The 19,614-nt window shown below is 33.5% G+C and overlaps 1 long non-coding RNA gene across 1 annotated transcript in view; it reads left to right on the top strand.

The window, feature by feature from the left end:
* LOC112657825 (uncharacterized) overlaps positions 1-19,614 on the top strand; it is a 55,801-nt gene that overhangs the window by 23,820 nt on the left and 12,367 nt on the right. The window contains exon 3 of the long non-coding RNA XR_004818044.2: positions 17,728-17,830. This is a non-coding gene — a long non-coding RNA (uncharacterized LOC112657825). The remainder of the gene's footprint in view (positions 1-17,727; positions 17,831-19,614) is intronic.

The following is a 19,614-nucleotide window of genomic DNA, read 5'->3' as shown; positions in this document are numbered from 1 at the left end:
GAAATGCTCTTGACAATTACAGTCTTTGCTTCTGTAACTGGCCATCTGGTATTTTTAACTACTTTCTTTCCATTCTGTATTCCCTTTGTCATTATAAACATCTTGTTACCTGTCTTTCTTTGCCTAATGATGTAAGCCAAACCAACATTCCTGAAGGGTCTAAGCCATTAGTAGTCCTGCCTAGATTGAGAGTTTTACAATGACCTTAATCAGGGGGCATGATAATACCTTATTGTTGATTTCAAATTAACAGCCTATATTTACGACTTAAGGAGTTAGAAAAAGAACAACTAACCCAAAATTTGTAAAAGGAAAGGAATAATAATGATTAGAGACAAATAAAAGAGAGACTAGAAAAACATTGATTTTTCACTAGAAAATCAATGAAACCAAAAGTTGATTTTCAAAAACAAATCAATAGTTGACAAATCTTTAGTCAGAATGACTAAGAAAAAAGAGAAGGCTGAAATTACTGAGATTAAAAATGAAAGTGGGAACATTTTCACTGATTCTTCAGAAATAAAATGTATTATAAGAAAGTAGTTTGAAAAACTGTATGACAACTATCTTGGGCCGCTATGGCAAAATGGCATAGATTGGATGGTTTATAAAAAACAAACAAAAAATTATTTCTCACAGTTTTGGAAGGTGGGAAGTTTAAGATTAGAGTGTCAGTTAATTGTGTCTGGTGAGGAGTTACTTTCTGGCTCATAATCAACAATATCCTCGTTTGATGAAAGGAGCAAGGCACAAATTCTCTAAGTGATGGCTCTGCCTTTATGACCTAATCACCTCTTAGGGCCCCATCTCCAAATATGATCACATAGGGAAACAGATTGCAACACATTAATTGTTGTGGGGGGCTTGTCATACATACTTATGCTACAGCATCAATATTTCAAATAACTTAGTTTAAGTGAAGAAATCCTAGAAATAAAGAACCCTCTATCATTAAATCACAAAGAGATATAAAAAATCTGAATAGACCTGTAATTAGTAAGGAGAATGAATAAGTAATCAGAAACCTTCCAACAATAATTTTAAGAAAGCTTGGACCTGTTGACTTCATTGGTGAATTCTACTAAATATTTTTTTAAAAAAGAACTAGCATTTTGTCTCCAACTTTTCTAAAAAAAAAAAAAAAAAATGAAGAGGAGGGAATACTCCATAACTTATTTTATGAGGCCAATGTTGCTTTAATATTAAAGCTAAAGGAATTTCCCAAAAAGAAAAGTATAAATATCCCTAACAAACAGTGATGCAAAAATTCTCAACAAAATAATACTAGCAAACTTAATTCAGTACCATATAAAAATACTTTTGCATACAATATGATCAACTGGAATGTATGCCTAGAATGCAAGGATGTTTCAACATTTGAAAACCAATCAATGTAAAATTCTCGGACAGAATAAAGGGAAGAGAAACCAAACATGATCAACTCAACTGATACAGAAAGGGCATTCAACAAAATTCAACACAATTTATGATAAAAATACTCAACAAACTAGAAGGAGGAAATAACCTTGACATAATAGCAGCCATATATAAAAAAGCCCATAGTTAACAGCATATTCAATATGAAAGACTATAAGCTCTCCTTTATGATCAGTAACAAGACAATGACGTCTACTTTCACCACTTCTATTCAACATAGTACTGGAAGTCCTAGCCAGAGTAGTTAAACAGGAAAACGAAAGAAAAGGAATCCAAATTGGAAAGGAAGAAGTAAGATTATCCATTTGCAGATGTTATGATTTTATATGTAATAAACTCTATATGAAATTTCCTCAAAAATTTCTAGAAGAAACAAATTCAGTAAATTGTGGCAGGATACAAAGTCAAGACACAAAAGCCAGTTGAAATTATATAGTCTAATAATGAACAATCCAAAAGGAGATTAAGAAAACAATTCCATTTACAATGGCATCAAAAATTATAAAATACTTAGGAATTAATTTAACTAGGAAAGTGAAAGACTTGTAAACACTACAAAAAATGGCTAAAAAAGTTAAAGACATCGGGGATCCCTGGGTGGCGCAGCGGTTTGGCGCCTGCCTTTGGCCCAGGGCGCGATCCTGGAGACCCCGGATCGAATCCCACATCGGGCTCCCGGTGCATGGAGCCTACTTCTCCCTCTGCCTATGTCTCTCTGCCTCTCTCTCTTTCTCTCTCTGTGACTATCATAAATAAATAAAAATTAAAAAAAAAAAAGTTAAAGACATCAATAAATGAAAACATACTCCATATTCATAGATTGGAAGGTTTAATATATTAAGATGTCAGTAGTGCTCAAAGTGATCTACAGATTTAGTGTAATCCCTATCAAAATTCCAATTAAGTATTTTGCAAAACTAGATAAAAATTCATATGAAAACTCAAGGGGCCCTGAATAACAAAAACAATCTTCGTATTTCCTGGTTTCAAACTGTATCACAAACCTATAGTAATAAAAACAGTATGGTATAGGAATAAAGACAGATGTATAGATCAATGGAACAGAATAGTGAGGCCAGAAATAAACCTTCACAAAGAAATAAACCCTCACAAATAGGGTCTAATGATTTTCAGCAAGGGTGCCAAGATCATTCAATGGGGGAATGGACAGCCTTTTGGAAAAAGTGGATATCCTTATTTAAAAAATGAAGTTGGTCCCATATATCATATTAAAGAACAAAAAATATTCAAAATGGAACAAAGACATAGAACTAAAATTATAGAATTCTTTTCTTTAATTTTTTAAAATTTATTTATGATAGTCACACAGAGAGAGAGAGAGAGGCAGAGACATAGGCAGAGGGAGAAGCAGGCTCCATGCACCGGAAGCCTGACGTGGGATTCGATCCCGGGTCTCCAGGATCCCGCCCTGGGCCAAAGGCAGGCGCTAAACCGCTGCGCCACCCAGGGATCCCAAATTATAGAATTCTTAGAAGAAAATATAAGGCAAAACCTTTACTTTGACTGGATTTGGTAGTGATTTCTTAGCTATACCAAAGACATCTTGGTCTTTGATAAGACCAAGACTTAAGCAACAAAAGAAAATAGAAAAAAAATAAATTTATGGAAAGTAAAAAAAAAAAAAAAATGCATCAAAAACAGTTTCAACAGACTAAAAAGAAAATCCATAGAATGGGAGAAAATATTTGAAATCATATATCATTATGGCTTAATACCCAGAATACATAAGGAATTCTTAAAATTCAACAACAACAACAACAAAAAAACCCAATTCAAAAATGGGCAAAGGATTTAAATAGACATAACTTGAAAGAAGATTTATGAATGAGCATATAAGCACATGAAAATATGCTTCAACATATCATTAGGGAGATATAAATTAAAGCTACAATGATATCACCTTAGATCCACTAGGATGGCTATTACTGAGCACCAACACACACACACACACACACACACACACACACACACAGCCCAGAAAAAACAATAACAAAATTCAGATAATAGCAAGGGTTGGCACAATACAGAGAAATTGGATTCTGATGCATGGCTGGTGGGAATTTAAAATATCATAGCTGCTATAAAAAGAAATATGGCATTTCCCAGAAAAAAAATCAAAAATAAAATTACCATATGATTCAACATTTCTACTTCTGGGCGTATACCGCAAAGAAAAAACAAGGTATTAAAGAGATATCAATGTCTATAGCAGCATTATTCACAATAGCTAAACATGGAATCAAGCCAAGTATTCATGGACTGTTGAATGGATTAAAAAAATAAGGTGTATGCATACAATGCAATATTGTCCCTCCTTAAAAATTAAGGAAATCCTGACTTGTTACCATATGCACGAATCTTGAGAACATTAGATTAAGTAAAATCAGTAAATCACAAAGATAATATTGTATGATTACACTTATTTGGGGCATTTAGAATAGTCAAAATCATAGAGACAAAATATAGAATGGTTGTTGCCAGAAGCTGAGGAGAAGGTGGTTTGGGGAATTAATTTTTAGTGGGTACAGAGTTTCAGTTTTACAAAATGGAAGAGTTGAGTTGGATGGCAGTGATGGTTGCACAATATTGATATACTTAATACTGAACCTAAAAATGGTGAAAATGATAATTTTATGTTACTGCATTTTACCAATTTTAGATTACCATATTTTACCACAATTAAAAAAAAAAGGAAAAACAGTTAAAAAAGCTTACGGACAGTAAAGTAAAAACTCTGGCTAGAAATGTAATCTAACTTAACAGGAAAAAAAGTTACTTTGCTGCTTCTGGTGCTTTTGAAACTGTGTGTTTTGGTGAATTCCAGAAAGTCCATGGATTTCAAACTGTGGGGTGAATTTAAGATCTAGTTTGCTTCCAATAGACAAACTTGGCTGGTTTATGCTTGGTTATCCTTGTATCAAGTACAGATATTAATAGAATCCATTTCTAAAATTATTTAATGATACATTCACACTTAGTAATGGACTTTCTCCATGATTTAGAAGGTAAAAAAGGAACAAAGTTCTGTCTAATTATAGTGTTTACACTGAAGAGGCTGTATGTAGATTTTGTTATATTTGGAGAAAATTTTTATTCTTTTATATGGGCCCACAGATATAGTATTCAACTTCATATGTTTGAACATATGCATGCATCTGATTCACTAGGTTTTGAGCTTATACCTCTATGTTAATACAAAACCCATGTGATTCTGACATTGGTGGTCTATGTTTTCAGAAAGGTGATTTAGATTGGCTTTTTGACTTCACCTGTATCTAAGAGATGTAAATATATGTGCATGTATGTGTGATTTTTATAATTATACATTTATTTTTTAGGTATTTGTTTATTTAACAAATGGGCAGGGAGCCTGACATGGGGCTTGATCCTCAAGACCCTGGGATCATGACTTGAGCCAAAGGCGGACACTTAACTGACTGAGCCACCCAGACACCCTTATTTATTTGAGAGAGAGAGAGAGAGAGAATCTGAAGTAGACTCCACATTCAGCATCAGAGCCCAGTTCAGGGCTTGATCTCTCAATCGGGAGATCATGAGCTGAGCTCCAACTGAAAATTGGGTGCTTAACTGACTGAGCCACCCAGGTACCCCTGTAAATATGCATTTATTGGCCACAAAAAAAAAATCCACATTCTTTATTCTCACAGAGATGGAAAAACATCTAGAACTATTAAATTGTGAATAAAGGCTAACCTGGAATATTTTACGGAATGTTTCCCCTCTACATGATTTTCCTCACTTCTCTGGCAATAATCCATAGTGAATAATAGGGTTAGAAGGAAGGCTTGTGTGCTTGACACAATATTTCAGGCAATGTAAATAACAGTGTCACCTGGTTATGTTTTAGGGGGAAAATCACTCCAACAGAGAGGAGTGGACTAAACATGGAAGTTAGAGAACTTGGTGCTGCCTGATCCATAATCTTCTTCCGATCTTTCAAATGTTTAATACTTATGAGTGTGTGTGTGTGTGTGTGTGTGTGTGTGTGTGTGTTTTGTTTTGTTTTGAGCAGGGTGGACAGTTATATTAAGTGTACACTTTATTCTTTTAGGTGAAACAATAAGATTAGAATTGAGATAGATAATAGAAATAAATGTGTGAAGGAGTTTAGAAAATAGTGGAATTGAGCACTTTTGTGGCACCTGTCCAATTTATGGAGCTTGCTCTGAGAAATGCTCCAAACTCACTATTGCATACTTTCTAGCCATGTTTTTTCATGTAAAGTTCTCCCTCTGTATTCCTATTCATACTTGCAAATACACATACACAGAGTAAACTGAGGAAGGGACACAGCCATCCAGGGTGACAAAATCTAGAGTTAAGCTTATCCAGTTAGTGTTTTGCTGTATGACTGAACATACTCATAATTATGTTCTAATACAACATTCTCACCCATTCTATTTCTAAATAAATGCCCCCTTTCACTGTCTTCATAGATTGCATAGGTTATTAAAATTTTAAGTTCATTTTTTTTTCTCAGTATCGCAAATGGAAATGTTTACTGATTAAGCTACTAGAAGGGAGGGGGCTAAAATTATTTATGGCCTCATTATAGGCAATGTAGTTCCACATTAAGTGTGGGAATTTAGTATCCTGTGCAGAGTGAACAGAGGGAAAGAGAGCATAAATATATGTCACTCTGGCTTCTCTGGAAGCATAAATTCCAATGCTGAGGTTTGAATTCTGATTACAGTCATTTGAAAATGAGATCACAAAAATAAAACAGTTTTCTAACAACATAAATAATCTGGAAGCATTAAAACTATAAGCAATTATAAGCAGTTATGTATAGTTATAAATGATCTATAAATCAATAATTTTACTAGACTCTTAATCTGCCTGATTTTCTTTTAATTATAAAACTGCTCTTTTAACATTATTGAGTCCTCTGACTCGTGAATATATATCTCCATTTGTTTAGGTATTTTTTAATATCTCTCAGCAATATACACTTTTTTAAAGATTTTATTTATTTATTCATGAAAGACACAGATAGAGAGGCAGAGACATAGACAGAGGAGAAGCAGGCTCCATGCAGGGAGCCCGACGCGGGACTCCATCCCGGGACTCCAGGATCACTCCCTGGGCCAAAGGCAGGCGCCAAACTGGGGAGCCACCCAGGGATCCCCAGCAATATACAAATCTTAAGTTGAATTTACACCGAGCATTTCATATTTTATTGCCTTTTAAAATTGAATTGTTTTGATGATTTCAACTTGTAAGTTTTTATTTCCTGTTGATAAAAATACTTTGATACTGATCTCATTTCTTTTCTTATTAATTTTACTATCAACATTTTAGATTCCATTTCATTTTCTACATACGCTACCATGCCATCTACATACAATGATAGTTTTCCTCTTGCTTTCCAAAATAGATACCTTGCTTTTTCTTGTCTAACTGTAGTGGTGAAAACTTTCAGCCCAGTGTTTTATTGTTTGTGTTTTTGTGGACATATCAAATAAAGAATTTCCTGATTCAAGGACATAAAGATTTGTTTCTGTTTTCTTCTTCTAAGTAATTTATGATTTTATTCCTTACCTTTTAATTTATGATCCAATTCAAGTTAAATATTGTGTATGATCTGAAGTAGGGTTCAAAATTTATACTTTTGAATGTAGATGTCCTTAATCCTTTTTAATTTTTATGATATTTAATGTTTGCTTTCTAGTTGTCATTATATATTTGGATCTTACTTTTTCATATAACTGAATCTTTGTTATTTATTTGAAATGTCATGAACATTTACAATACTTGTGACCACTGATATATTTGAATTTAAATCTATCAACTTGCTTTTTAAAAAATATATTTGTACAATCTATAATTTATTTTGTTTTTTTAAAAAAAATTGGCCTTTTTCATTGCGGTTTTTTTAATGATTAATTTTATCTCCTCTCTTAACAAAATTATTCAATTATGTCTTAGTAAAAGAAAGATAAATTCTTATTTAATCTATGTAAATAAAAATATTGCTATTAAGGTAAGAATACTCAGGAAGAGTTTCCAACCTTTGGAGAGGTCAGGCAGGGACAATAATATATCATTGAAAATGTTTAACTTCAGTTTACAAGAGCAGAGTCTGCTCAATTTTGAGCTATCCTTATCTTGAAAGAGAAAGTTATTTCTTATCTATCCAGAAAATATAAAATTAAAATGTAAATCATATTCCAGCCAAAAACCATAATTACCCCTCATTAGTTCATTTGGTCCCATGTAATTGTTTTTCTACTCCAATTTGGGTTTGTAGTCTTATAAACCCATTTGCCTCTTTTTTTTTTTTAATTTTTAAATTTGTTTATTCATGAGAGAGAGAGATAGAGAGAGAGAGAGAGGCGGAGATACAGGCAGAGAGAGAAGCAGGCTCCATGCAGGGAGCTCAACATGGGATTCAATCCCAGGTCTTCAGGATCACGCCCTGGGCCCGAAGGCAGCTGCGCTAAACCACTGAGCCACCTGGGCTGCCCTTGCTTTTTGACTAGAATCTTAGAAATATCAGTTTGTCACTTTGGTGTAGCCTCAAAGCTGCTTAAGTGATGCCACCAGAAGCTTTTATCCAAAAACGCTGGGCAACTTCCTTTTCCAGAAGTCTTTGAGATAGTTCTTGGTTCAGTATGAGTCAGTACAACCCGTGGATGATTAAAAGTGCTTTCAGGGAAGCATCACATTAAAGCAAAACCTAACTGCTGGTGACAAAAGACTTTAAATGACTGTGGTTAATTTCAAAAGAGAAAGATCTGATGAAAGTTCATAACAAATAATGCAACTGACAAATTTGGTTGATTCTGTGGCAACCAAAACAAAGAAAAAAAGTAATCCAAAAAACATTTTAGAAAAGACTATCTGTAAACAAAATGATTGACCCAATTTTCAGAAGTGGATATTCAGAAAGTTGATAAACATAATCTTTACAGGAAAAAATATTTAGCTGTAACAAATAATAATTCACAGTCATAATATGACACGGATATACTAAGCATATAGTTAGAATACACCAAGAATATATCAGGCTAAATACCAGATTTGGTAAGTCTAGAGATTCTGAACATCTGTATTTAAGTAAAACTTCATAGGTAGGTGATGTAAATCCCCAGTTGAAAACTAGTGGCATAAAAAATGTTTACCAAGGAGGTAAAGTTGCAATCAAGTTAAAATTTTAGAAAATAACTGAAATGATGACTGATACTGTTTTTTTGTTGTTGGCTTATATCAGGCAAAGCAGCTCCAAGAGTGATGACTATAGTTATCATGGACAGAGAGGAAATTGACATAGGAAATTTCCATATAGCATTCAATGTTTGATTTATGTTACATTTTAGCACACTAACAAATTTAATCTAGGGCAGGGTAAGCATCACATCTGACTTGACAACACCTCCCATGAAAATAATTCATCAGTAATAGTCTATAATAGAGAAGAAAATAAGCAGTAAACCATGAAAACAACCCATTAAATTAAGCTAATTTTACTAAGATTTTAGCATAATTCATAGCTTTTCGGACTCAGGTGGTGGTATATTTCCTATGAAGGCAAACATAATTCCTATTCAAATTTTGCTTTGATTATGCTCTTTTTCATGTTCTGCAACAGATTAACAATTTATTCAGGACCAATCCAGGAATACACAAGGAGGGTCAGAACTAATTTAACAATATTACTAAGATGGCATTAAATACAAAATATTTATCATTATTATATAGAAATTAATAATAAGCATTCTAAATATTTAAATTTTATTTTCTAATAAGTAAACATCAATGTTTATAATGTGCAAAGAAAGCTCCTGAGGTTCTCAAAAAACATGAAGAAAACAAAGAGCTAGGGAGACACAAACAAAAGAACTCCCTTCTTTCAGAACAAAAATACTTTCTACTACGAATAATAGAAAAGCTTTATTTCTCTGAAACTGGTGCTTCTAAGTACAGTCGAAATTACATATTACTTATAAATTTGACCAAAATAACTACCTTCTATTACACAGACAAAACTGGGAAGGGTTGCATTATCATACAGTAGCCTTTTGCAGCGAATTTGCAGAGCTCATGAAAATACACAGCATAGCTCTCTACAGCCAGATACATCATATATACAGTTCTCAAAGAGGCAGAAATGAATGTTCCTTACATACCTAAAGATATAGTCTTTCTATAGCATGCCAAATTAAAAGACAAAATTATACACAATCAGATCAGACTTAAAGTATATAAAATTCAATTGTAGCATTGTCTTATTTAAAAATAATCTAGGTAACTAATAAATATCCCTAAAGTCAGGTTACTATCAGTCCAAGTTCATAGGTTACTAAAGTTCTTTGAAATTGTCTTCCACCTGGCACACCACAAAATATATTTATTATTTTAAGAGTTTGACAGAATAATGATTTAATTTGGTTTAAAATTCTTACACTTCTCATAATCATTAACATTAAATAGAAGTAATGCTAGCTTCTTGAGTTAAACTTGTATCAGTTTGGAGAAAAATACCTAAGTATAATTAAAATGTATGTGTATGTTACACTTAAAACTGATAAAAAGAAAAAGGTTTCTTTCTCAAGGAAGATTATAAAAGAGCTATTACAGCATTACAGGAAAACACACATAAGCATAAATGTTTTTATTAAACCAAAAATATTAAGCTAATATGGTTTGCCAAAGGTTAACCTTAATTATGTGGATTTGAATTCTTAAAGATTTTCAAGTTAGTTTCCCAAAGGACACTTTTAAAAACCTAGAGAGCTGAAAGGCTTAAAGTTCAATTTCCTAATTTATAAAAATAAAAAAATAAATAAATAAATTGGAATATTAGATTTATGTAAGGTCTGTAAATCTGTAAGCCTATCAGAATTTAGCTCTTTTATGAGATTTTATAATCTAATTTGGTATTATTAGCTAGAGGTAAGAAATACTATACACTAATCAGTGGTAAAGACTTCTTTGAATGATAGACACACGAATGTACATATAGTCACATATCAGGGCTTAGAAATTCAATTCTAAAATCCCATTCCTGGGTCAACAGTAAACACACATATGCAAAACTCTTAGGTCTAAGTATAGTCGAAACTATTAAGTATAGTTGAAACAGGTCAAAGATCTGTTCTCTTCCCAGTAGGAACACATTCTTTATTGATTTGCGCTCAGAACAGAGAAAGAGTAAAGAATAACAAACTAGATTATCTGTTGTCTCTTGCTCGGAAAGCTAAGAGCTCCACAAACCCTTCATCTGCTTATGGAGATCAAATATTTTTAGACAATAAAAGGAAGATAACTTATTGGCTAGAAACAAACCAAAAATAAAAGAAGAAACCAGCATCAAAATTAAGACAATAGTAAAAAAAAAAAAAATCAAAAAGTCATTCCTCTGCTCTAGGTGAGCAAGACTTAGAAGCCTAAGATCTCTTCCACTAATTCCCTAGGTCACTAGCCAAGAAAGGAGCAAAAAAGGCATTCTTCTAGGTAGAGTAAATGAGGACTTGAAAAAGAAATCTGTATGATCAGTGAGTCAGGACATAGAAACTATGGGGAAAAAAGCATTGGACAATTAAGAAGATTATTTTATTCAGGCTATTTCAATGGAGAGAAAGTTCATTTCTGCAGAAAAATGTCTTAAAGAAAAGGGAGCCTTAGGTTTTATAGAGGCAGTTAAACAAAAAAGGAGTCATGACGAAGGAGACCATTGGGAAAGATGGTCCCTTGCAGTTAATTGTGTTTCCAAAGGTAAAGTAGTGAGGAATTTCTCAACCATCATACTTTTCAGGTGCACAGAAATCAAAGTTTAACACTGTTAAGAGTAGGCATGCGTTGTCCCTCCATTCCTGTTTGTCAGCAAGGAAATTCTCAAGGAAGTGACCAAGATCTTAAAGTACCTCTCAGCTGGACTAAACTTTAGACAGATTCCTGCTGACCATAACTCATAATGTCCTTTTCTAAGAGCACTTTACTTTAGAACATTTATCATTGCAAAGTCTTTATCTGCCTCTTTAAAATACATATAAATCTTCTAAAAAAACCCTCTTGACACTTTTAGGATCCAGGAAATGTCTTTCTCAAGGACCTAACAAATCAACTCTTTATAATGTAAACATCGAAGTAGATTGTACCCCAGTCTCCTAGTCTCTGTGGGAGGGTAGGAACCACTGAGCACCAATTAGCAAACACAAATGGCCTAATCACAGAGAAAAACATTTGCAAATTCAGAAATAAGTCCTATTAATTCCCAATAACCCCCATTAAATAACAAATAACAGACCACTGATCAACTTGATGACCTCCATCAGTACTTTTCCAGGAGCTCATCCCAGTGCTAAAAATGCCTGAACATTTCTTATGAATGTATGTATGTAAAATAGAGTTGAGTTCAAGTCTCTATTTCCCTATTGAAATAACCCTGAATAAAATCTTTTTGCCTGTTTAACTTTGTCTGGTGCAGTTTTTGCTTTAACAGAAGTAAGCTAGGCAGTCGTAAAGCTTAACATCATTTGTTTTCATCTCTCAAGAATGACTGTCATTCATTGACTGAAGTACAGTATCTGCTTGAAGCAGAAATATATCACATAGATTAGTTTCAATTATTAAGATAAAAAAGTATTTCATTATACTGAAATAGGCTGGAAACTCATTGGTTGGATTCTTTTAATACAATTTTTAGTAGGTTGAATACATCATTCCATAGTGTAAGAAAAATTAATAATTGAAAATAATCTTAAATGTTTAGGTCTTTTTTTTGTTGTTGTTCAGATAGCCACACTAATGTCAAATCTATGAATAAAAAAGAAGGCTTCTCTTCCTGCAATCCTCTGACTATATCAAGTTCTTTGAGCTTTTATGTGTCTCACCACGCCAATTTCTCAATCTGAAATGTTTTCAACTCTTCAACTGATTGTCTTGAACTCGACTTTTAAGATTTCATTGTCAAAGGACTTTGAGATCATGCATAGCTTTATCTCCAGTAATTCAAGTTGGGAATAATTAGAAAAAAAGAACTAGAACTTTGGAACATCAAAGGACAGAAAGCTGAAATGACAGATCAGGAGCAAAGGTAGAGATAAAAGGCAGATGAGACAAAGCCAACCTCCTCAGAATTATTTGCAACAGTCTCAAAAATGAACTGAGCTAAAACCTGTAAGACATTAAAGGACTGAAGTTTAAAACGATATGCCCTATTCTAATAGGTAAATTCTTACATTAAACTATCATGGGCAGAATTAAAATTAAATTGTATAACTATACAATTGAATGTGAAATGTGGATTAAGATTTCTCTGGTAGAGCAAGATTTGTTTATATATGGGTTGAACAATAGCTTAGAAAATTTAAACCTAAAAAAACAAAAACAAAAACCTCAACTCAAGAAAAAAATGTTACAAGCATTCTTTGAAATTAGACTTCTAAAATAGCAAGAGATTCTGAATAGGAATTAATTGATACTGATTAATGAGCTTTGTAAGTTACCAACTCTAATATTTTATAATATATAAAATAATACCAAATTATTTTCATTAATGTGTTTTAAACTTTTTTTTCGCATTAGGGTTTTAAGATCCTTAATCATGGCATTTTTGTACAATGTGGAACCAAAGAGACACTTTTTTTCCCCCTCTGGGCATATGTTTTAATGGGCTGCCTCTGTAGAACATGAACTTTTTGGGAACAGGAGTAATTATTAGTCATCTAATCTATTTCCAATGGCTAATCCAGTGCCTTATCTATAGTGGAAATATCATAAGTGCTCAATAATTTCAGGTGACTCAAACATATAAGCAAAAAATGTGCACATATATGTTCAACACAGCATCAGTGATAAAAGCTAAAACAACAAAATGAGAATTCCTATGGGTGAAATAGTTTTCACATTCTAAAACATCTGTTAAGTGTATTTAATATAGATATCAGAATTGGATTTATGAAAATTACACAGGAACATGGATAATCATAATATTATGCAGGGAATTGTGATACATTTCTTTATATTAAATTTCTTTATATGAAAAATATTATTGTTTTTAATAATTCCTTGAATCTTAAGAACACATCTTACCACCAATGAATTAAAATAATAATATCAAAGGGATGAAGAACAAGGAAAAATACATATGATAGTATCTTAGTAGTAGTAACTAAGCCAAATTCATAACCCATAGATTATGGAATTAAAATTAAAAATTTCATGGTATAGAAATACAGCAGAGACATAAAAAGCTTTAGCTATTTTGCTCTTATATTACAATGTCTTAAAAAAAAAAAAAACTATCCAAACACTGTGGGAAATGTACTCTATTCCCTAAATGTGCACATATACAAAAGGCCTTTGGTTGTCATTTTGGTTATAGAGCAAATAGAATGTGTGGACTATTTAACGAATGAAACAGTTCAGTGAACAACAAGAAATTAGAATTTGTAAAGGATACATACGGGCCATAGACAGCTTTTTATTGTAATTTTTATTTGTCTTTTTTTCAATGTTCTTCAACAACTACAGAACAGTGCTGGAACTAGACAGGAAGTACTTGATTTTCTGTACCACAACTCCTCTCCTTTATTCTGACTGACTCTATTAACAAACTCATCTATACATTCTTCCAATAATACTTTCTGATAAAACATTCTTAATTTATCCTCTTTAGCCATGGTTCCTATTAGAATGGACAAATTATCGTCATTCTCTGATTTTTTTTTTCCAAGAAAACAAGCAATTTCTTTATTCTTTGGGAGCTGAGCTTTTTCTCTCTGGTAGCAAAATTGATATTAAATATTTAAAAAATACATTTTAAATATCTGGTTGAGAAAATACCTAATGTGCCTTTTTAGCTTTATGCTTTCAACACTTTAAGATTATATAGAATTACTACCAATTTCCATACTTTTCTAAAGAGAGTTGCATAAAACCCGCTTAGCCTCATCAAAGAATACAAAGCAACAACAAATATTTGCCTTCTTTATGTTGCCAGGTAGTATATTGGATGTTTCTATGTTTTCTTGGTATTGGTTGAAAATACAATATTCTGCAACTAAGTCATACCCATCCACACCTCTAGAAATTGAAACCTACAAGTAGCCACTATGTTCATACCAACCACAAAACAACTAGATATTAAACCAGCAATTTAACTGATCACACAAGAAGAAATAATGCAGGAAAATCCATTTGAAAATTAGCAATACACCTTGCAGTATTTTCAAGTTCAATTAAATTATCCATTATATTAAACTTATTATAGTCTTATCATGTGAATCTGATGTGCAATTCTTGAATCATTGAAAGATATATTTTCAACACATAAAGTAGAACAATTTTGATGGCTGTTTTTTATTTTTATTTTTTTTATCAAGTAGAAAATCCTGATTTCTTCAAAGGGACTCTAAACTTAATGAAACTTCTCACCATGTATTATGTTTAAATATAAAGATATCTACAACTGAAGATAATTTAAAATGTATAATTTTATATAAATTTAATTCATACTATAATCTTAAAGAGTAAATTCATGATTCAGACACATCTTTGTCAGCAATTTTATTTATATATTAATTATTGAGGAAATCACTAAGGAGTTCTAAAAAATGATTCAAAGTAGAAGGCAAACAGGAGACATATTTGTAGGCAATTGGGAATGCAAAATTGGCTTATTCCACAAATGTATTTTTGAATTATTTCTTAAAGAGGGATGAGAAAGAATGCCCTGATTCCATCAAGGATGTCAAAGAGATGGGAACCAACAAAAATATCCAGGTATCAAATCAGAGTTAAGAGCCCAGGAACTCAATGTAGAGAGAGTGGAGTTCAGACTCCCATGCTGACTTACCACATCTTTACAGCTGAAAGGACAAGGGACCTCTGTGAGTGCCGTTGGTCAAAGGCTGGGATCTGTGGCCACAGGCAGTGCAGACCGGGTGAGTCTTAGTGGGACTTCCATTATCTGTGAAAAAAAAAAAAAACAAAACAAAACTAACAAACAAACAAACAAAAAACAATCAAATGAGAATAAGAAAGTCTGTTTATTCAGAACTTTCTGTGGTGAGGGAGTCAGCTGCCATCACTTGCGTTTGGTACAGCCTCAAAATCAGACAATGGAATCGGAAACAGAGTAGAAAAAAGAGAAAGTGTCAGGTGTGCCCTAAAGCTTGGAAGCCACTGGGATAGAGAATCTAGAAGCAGGCTAACTGAAAATGGAACATCCTACATGAGTGGTCATTGGTACGTTTAGCTTTCTCTGGTTGGTCTTAAGATGGAATCTTGGACAAAAAAAAAATAGAGAAGCAGTCAGTTATTAATCAAGACCTGGTCATTATTAGCTGCTTTTGGAGACATTGTTTGACTTCATGGATTGTTATTGAAAAGAGCAGTCTGACTTCCCATAAGCCTTATACACAAGATTTACAGCAGGCTGTCCTCCTGATAAATTGTTGTAGATAAAGGGTTGGTACCCATTGATATTAATACGTATTAATGGCTATCACTTATTTGATTTAATTAAGAATTGCTGAAATAGGGATCCCTGGGTGGCGCAGCGGTTTGGCGCCTGCCTTTGGCCCAGGGCACGATCCCGGAGACCCGGGATCGAATCCCACATCGGGTTCCCAGTGCATGGAGCCTGCTTCTCCCTCTGCCTGTGTCTCTGCCTCTCTCTCTCTGTGACTATCATAAATAAATAAAAATTAAAAAAAAAAAAAAATTGCTGAAATAAGGAAGCCTAGGTGGCTCAGCAGTTTAGTGCCACCTTCGGCCCAGGGCGTGATCCTGGAGACTCGGGATCGAGTCCCACGTCGGGCTCCCTGCATGAGCCTGCTTCTCCTCTGCCTGCGTCTCTGCCTCTCTGTGTGTCTCTCATGAATAAATAAATAAAATATTAAAAAAAAAGAATTGCTGAAATGTATTTAAAAGTATCCTGTCCATTTAAAAGCCTGTCCCAAATTTTCATGGGTAGTTAAATATAGATTTAATATACCTAACACATGGATGCCTGGGTGGCTCAGCGGTTGAGTGTCTGCCTTTGGCCCAAGGACTGACCTGGAGTCCCGGGATCAAGTCCCACGTCAGGCTCCCTGCATAGAGCCTGCTTCTCCCTCTGCCTGTGTATCTGCCTCTGTGTGTGTGTGTGTGTGTGTGTGTGTCTCTCATGAATAAATAAAATCTTAAAAAAAATATATATATATATATACCTAACACATATGTGTATAGTTAGAACATACACAACACATATTTAAACTGCATGTGTTTATATGTGTGTATATGTATGGATATGTACATATTTATAAGCACATATATTTTTTAGCCATTAAAATTGTCTCTTATTTCCCAGTATAGTTTTCAAACAGAAAGTTAGCATGTAAATTTAAGTTCCATGTTCTTACTGATTTCTTCTTTCCTTTGATCCAAATACTTTTTACGCATGTCTTTAAACGGTTAGTCTGAGTTTGGAGGACAGGATGGGGAAAGATTTGAACCTTGCCAGCTGGGTCATAGCTGTTGTTTGTATTTTTCATTTAGGTAACAATTAAAGGTATTCATATAATGTGAAATAATTTCCTTACAATTTTTTTATTATTTGTTTCTATGATGGAATTCCAAGAGTATAATTTGTACTACAATGATTCAGAAAAAAATGTGCAAAGATAATTAGGTAATGACAATGATAGCTCTCTGCTGCGAAAAGGCATACTCTGTGCCTGTGACCATTCTAAGGGCATTTGATTATCTTATTCCATCCTCACAAGAACATTGAGAACTATTATCATCATTCCTGCTTTACAGACTATAAAGATGACTAAGAATTGAGGATATTTAGATTAACTTGCCTTTAGTCTCCCACTAATCTTGGAGCCTGGATTTGAATCCAAGTATCTAGCTTTCCTGTTTGTGTGCTGAACCATCCTAGCACATTGCTACTATATAAGAAGGTGGTAAAAGCAGTACTATTTCCATGGGCCTGCATTTTACTTTGTTTTTTATTGGCAATAAAAGTTTGTTTTTATCAATAAAAATGACAGAACTCATAATCAAAAGGTGTTAATCAAATAAATGCTTTTGTTAAAAATTCAGTACAAGAAAAGTAATCGATACGTACAATAATGATTCACATACAATTCATTCTGTAGTAATCAAAATCTATCCCTTAGGAGATGGTATGGCAAAGTGAGAATACAGAATTTAGAGTAATAATTAACCCTTTAAGATACTTGACTACATGCTAGTCTTTTATCTCAAAAATTTCCTCTGCTATGTCTCATGTAATGTTTATACTTACCCTAGGAGGCAAATACTAGTATTGGCCCATACAGCTAAGGACCAAGAAAGAGAAGTAAGCAAAATGAAGTCAAAGAGCTGTTATCAACAAAGGCATGACTCAATCCAGGTTTGATTCCAAAGCTTATACTTTCTGGGGAGATTTGAGGTTAATTTCAGTCTACTCACATATTCAAATGACTAACATGGGCAATTAGATTTCCTCAGATTCAGTTGCTCTATCCAGTGACATAATAATATCTCTTTCAGAAGATACTTTTTAAGGACTAGAAATGTTCATGTTCCTGCCTTGTAATAGAAAACCTTAAATAAATGGTAGATATTAATATTTATTAATATTATTTGGCACACTGATTACAAGTATATTTATTTCACTTGTATTGAATAGTCTATGTTTCCTTGCAGTTTCATAGCACCCAATAACCAAGAGAGCCTCAATACACCTCTCAGCTTTCAAAACTTTAGACAGGATCCTTTCCCTAGGGACAATAGGTCCCTGACCTTTCTTAAAGCATTTACTTTAGAACATTTGTAATTGTAAATCCTTTTTCTGCCTCTATGAAATATATGTCAATCTCTTAGCTTTTGGTCTGTTCTACAACAGAGAAAATGTCTTTCTTGAGGACCTGGGAACTATCTCTTTGACATGTAAACAGCGACAGGGATAGCACCTCTACCTTCTCTCTCTGAGATATGTGGGAGTCTAATTTCTATGGGTGCTAATGAGCAAACATAGATGGCCTAATCACAGAGAAAAACCTCTGCAGTCTCAGGAATAACACATCCACTGATCAGCCATTCCCCAATTCCTCACCTGAAATGTCCCCCTCATTAGCTTACCTCAGTGCTGAAATTTCTACCCTAACACCAGGGGTTTTTTTTCTTTTCCTTTTTTTTTTTTTTTTTCTCAGTGAAGTTGAGTTCAGTCTCCCTCACCTACTACCATAATATCAGATTAAAATCAATCTCTTTTCCTCTTCAGGTGCTGTTTCATTTATTTTAACACCTGGAAGGCATTTTAATGTGATGCTTACCTATAAAATGGCTTAAATGCAAAGACTTCTATATAATTATTATTAGGTGATGTGAAATACACTTTGAAAAACAGATACATCCTCTGTGAGGATCATTGTTTAGAGGCTGGAGTTTCAATGTAGACAGAAAAGAATGGGAATCCTCTTTGCAGCACATCGGTGTTACTGCTTTTGAGGACCCTCGTCAGAAATAACAAGCTCTAAGGGGTTTTCTAGAGTGATAAAATATTTAATAAAAGTAAGAAAAAGAGGCACAGGAGACCTCAGCAGCTCTTTTGCCCTTTGAAATACATTACTCGCCTGAAAGCTATTAGCTTAATACTCTTTTCTAGTAAAAACTATAATTCATCTTCTAAAAACCAAAGGATTTCATTGGATCTGTAAAACTTCTCTTCATCTTCGTTCAAGGTCCAAGACCCAATATAATACAAAACCATCTCTTTGCATGCACGAGGTGATAATGTGAGGGACAAGGTATTATAATAATGTCATTTTCCCTATCAACTAACAATCAACAAATCTTCGGTGCTAAAAGGACAGCAGTAACTTGGTCAATTACCTCCCAATTCTGTGCACTGATGTGAAGAAATCTGAGATGAGCATACCACTGACCTTATGAGGTTACTCTCCCATGAATTGTTTAATGATTATCTTCACAGACTGATAGTATCCCTGGGTTATCCATTTTATTTTTCTTATATAAAAGCTAAAGTTCATGGACTGGCCAAACTGTCACTAAATGGGCTCTCCAGAATGGAGACACACATTTTCTAAGCCACACTTGTCAACAGCAGTTAGTTTTTCTTTGAGTATTCTTTATTTTCACAGGTCCTCTTTGATACTGCCTAAGAACCAAGAA

Source organism: Canis lupus, chromosome 8 (assembly GCF_003254725.2).
Source record: "Canis lupus dingo isolate Sandy chromosome 8, ASM325472v2, whole genome shotgun sequence".
Taxonomy (NCBI): Eukaryota; Metazoa; Chordata; class Mammalia; order Carnivora; family Canidae; genus Canis; species Canis lupus.
The sequence above is the reverse complement of the archived record's forward strand: the minus strand, read 5'-3'. Positions and strand labels throughout refer to the sequence as shown.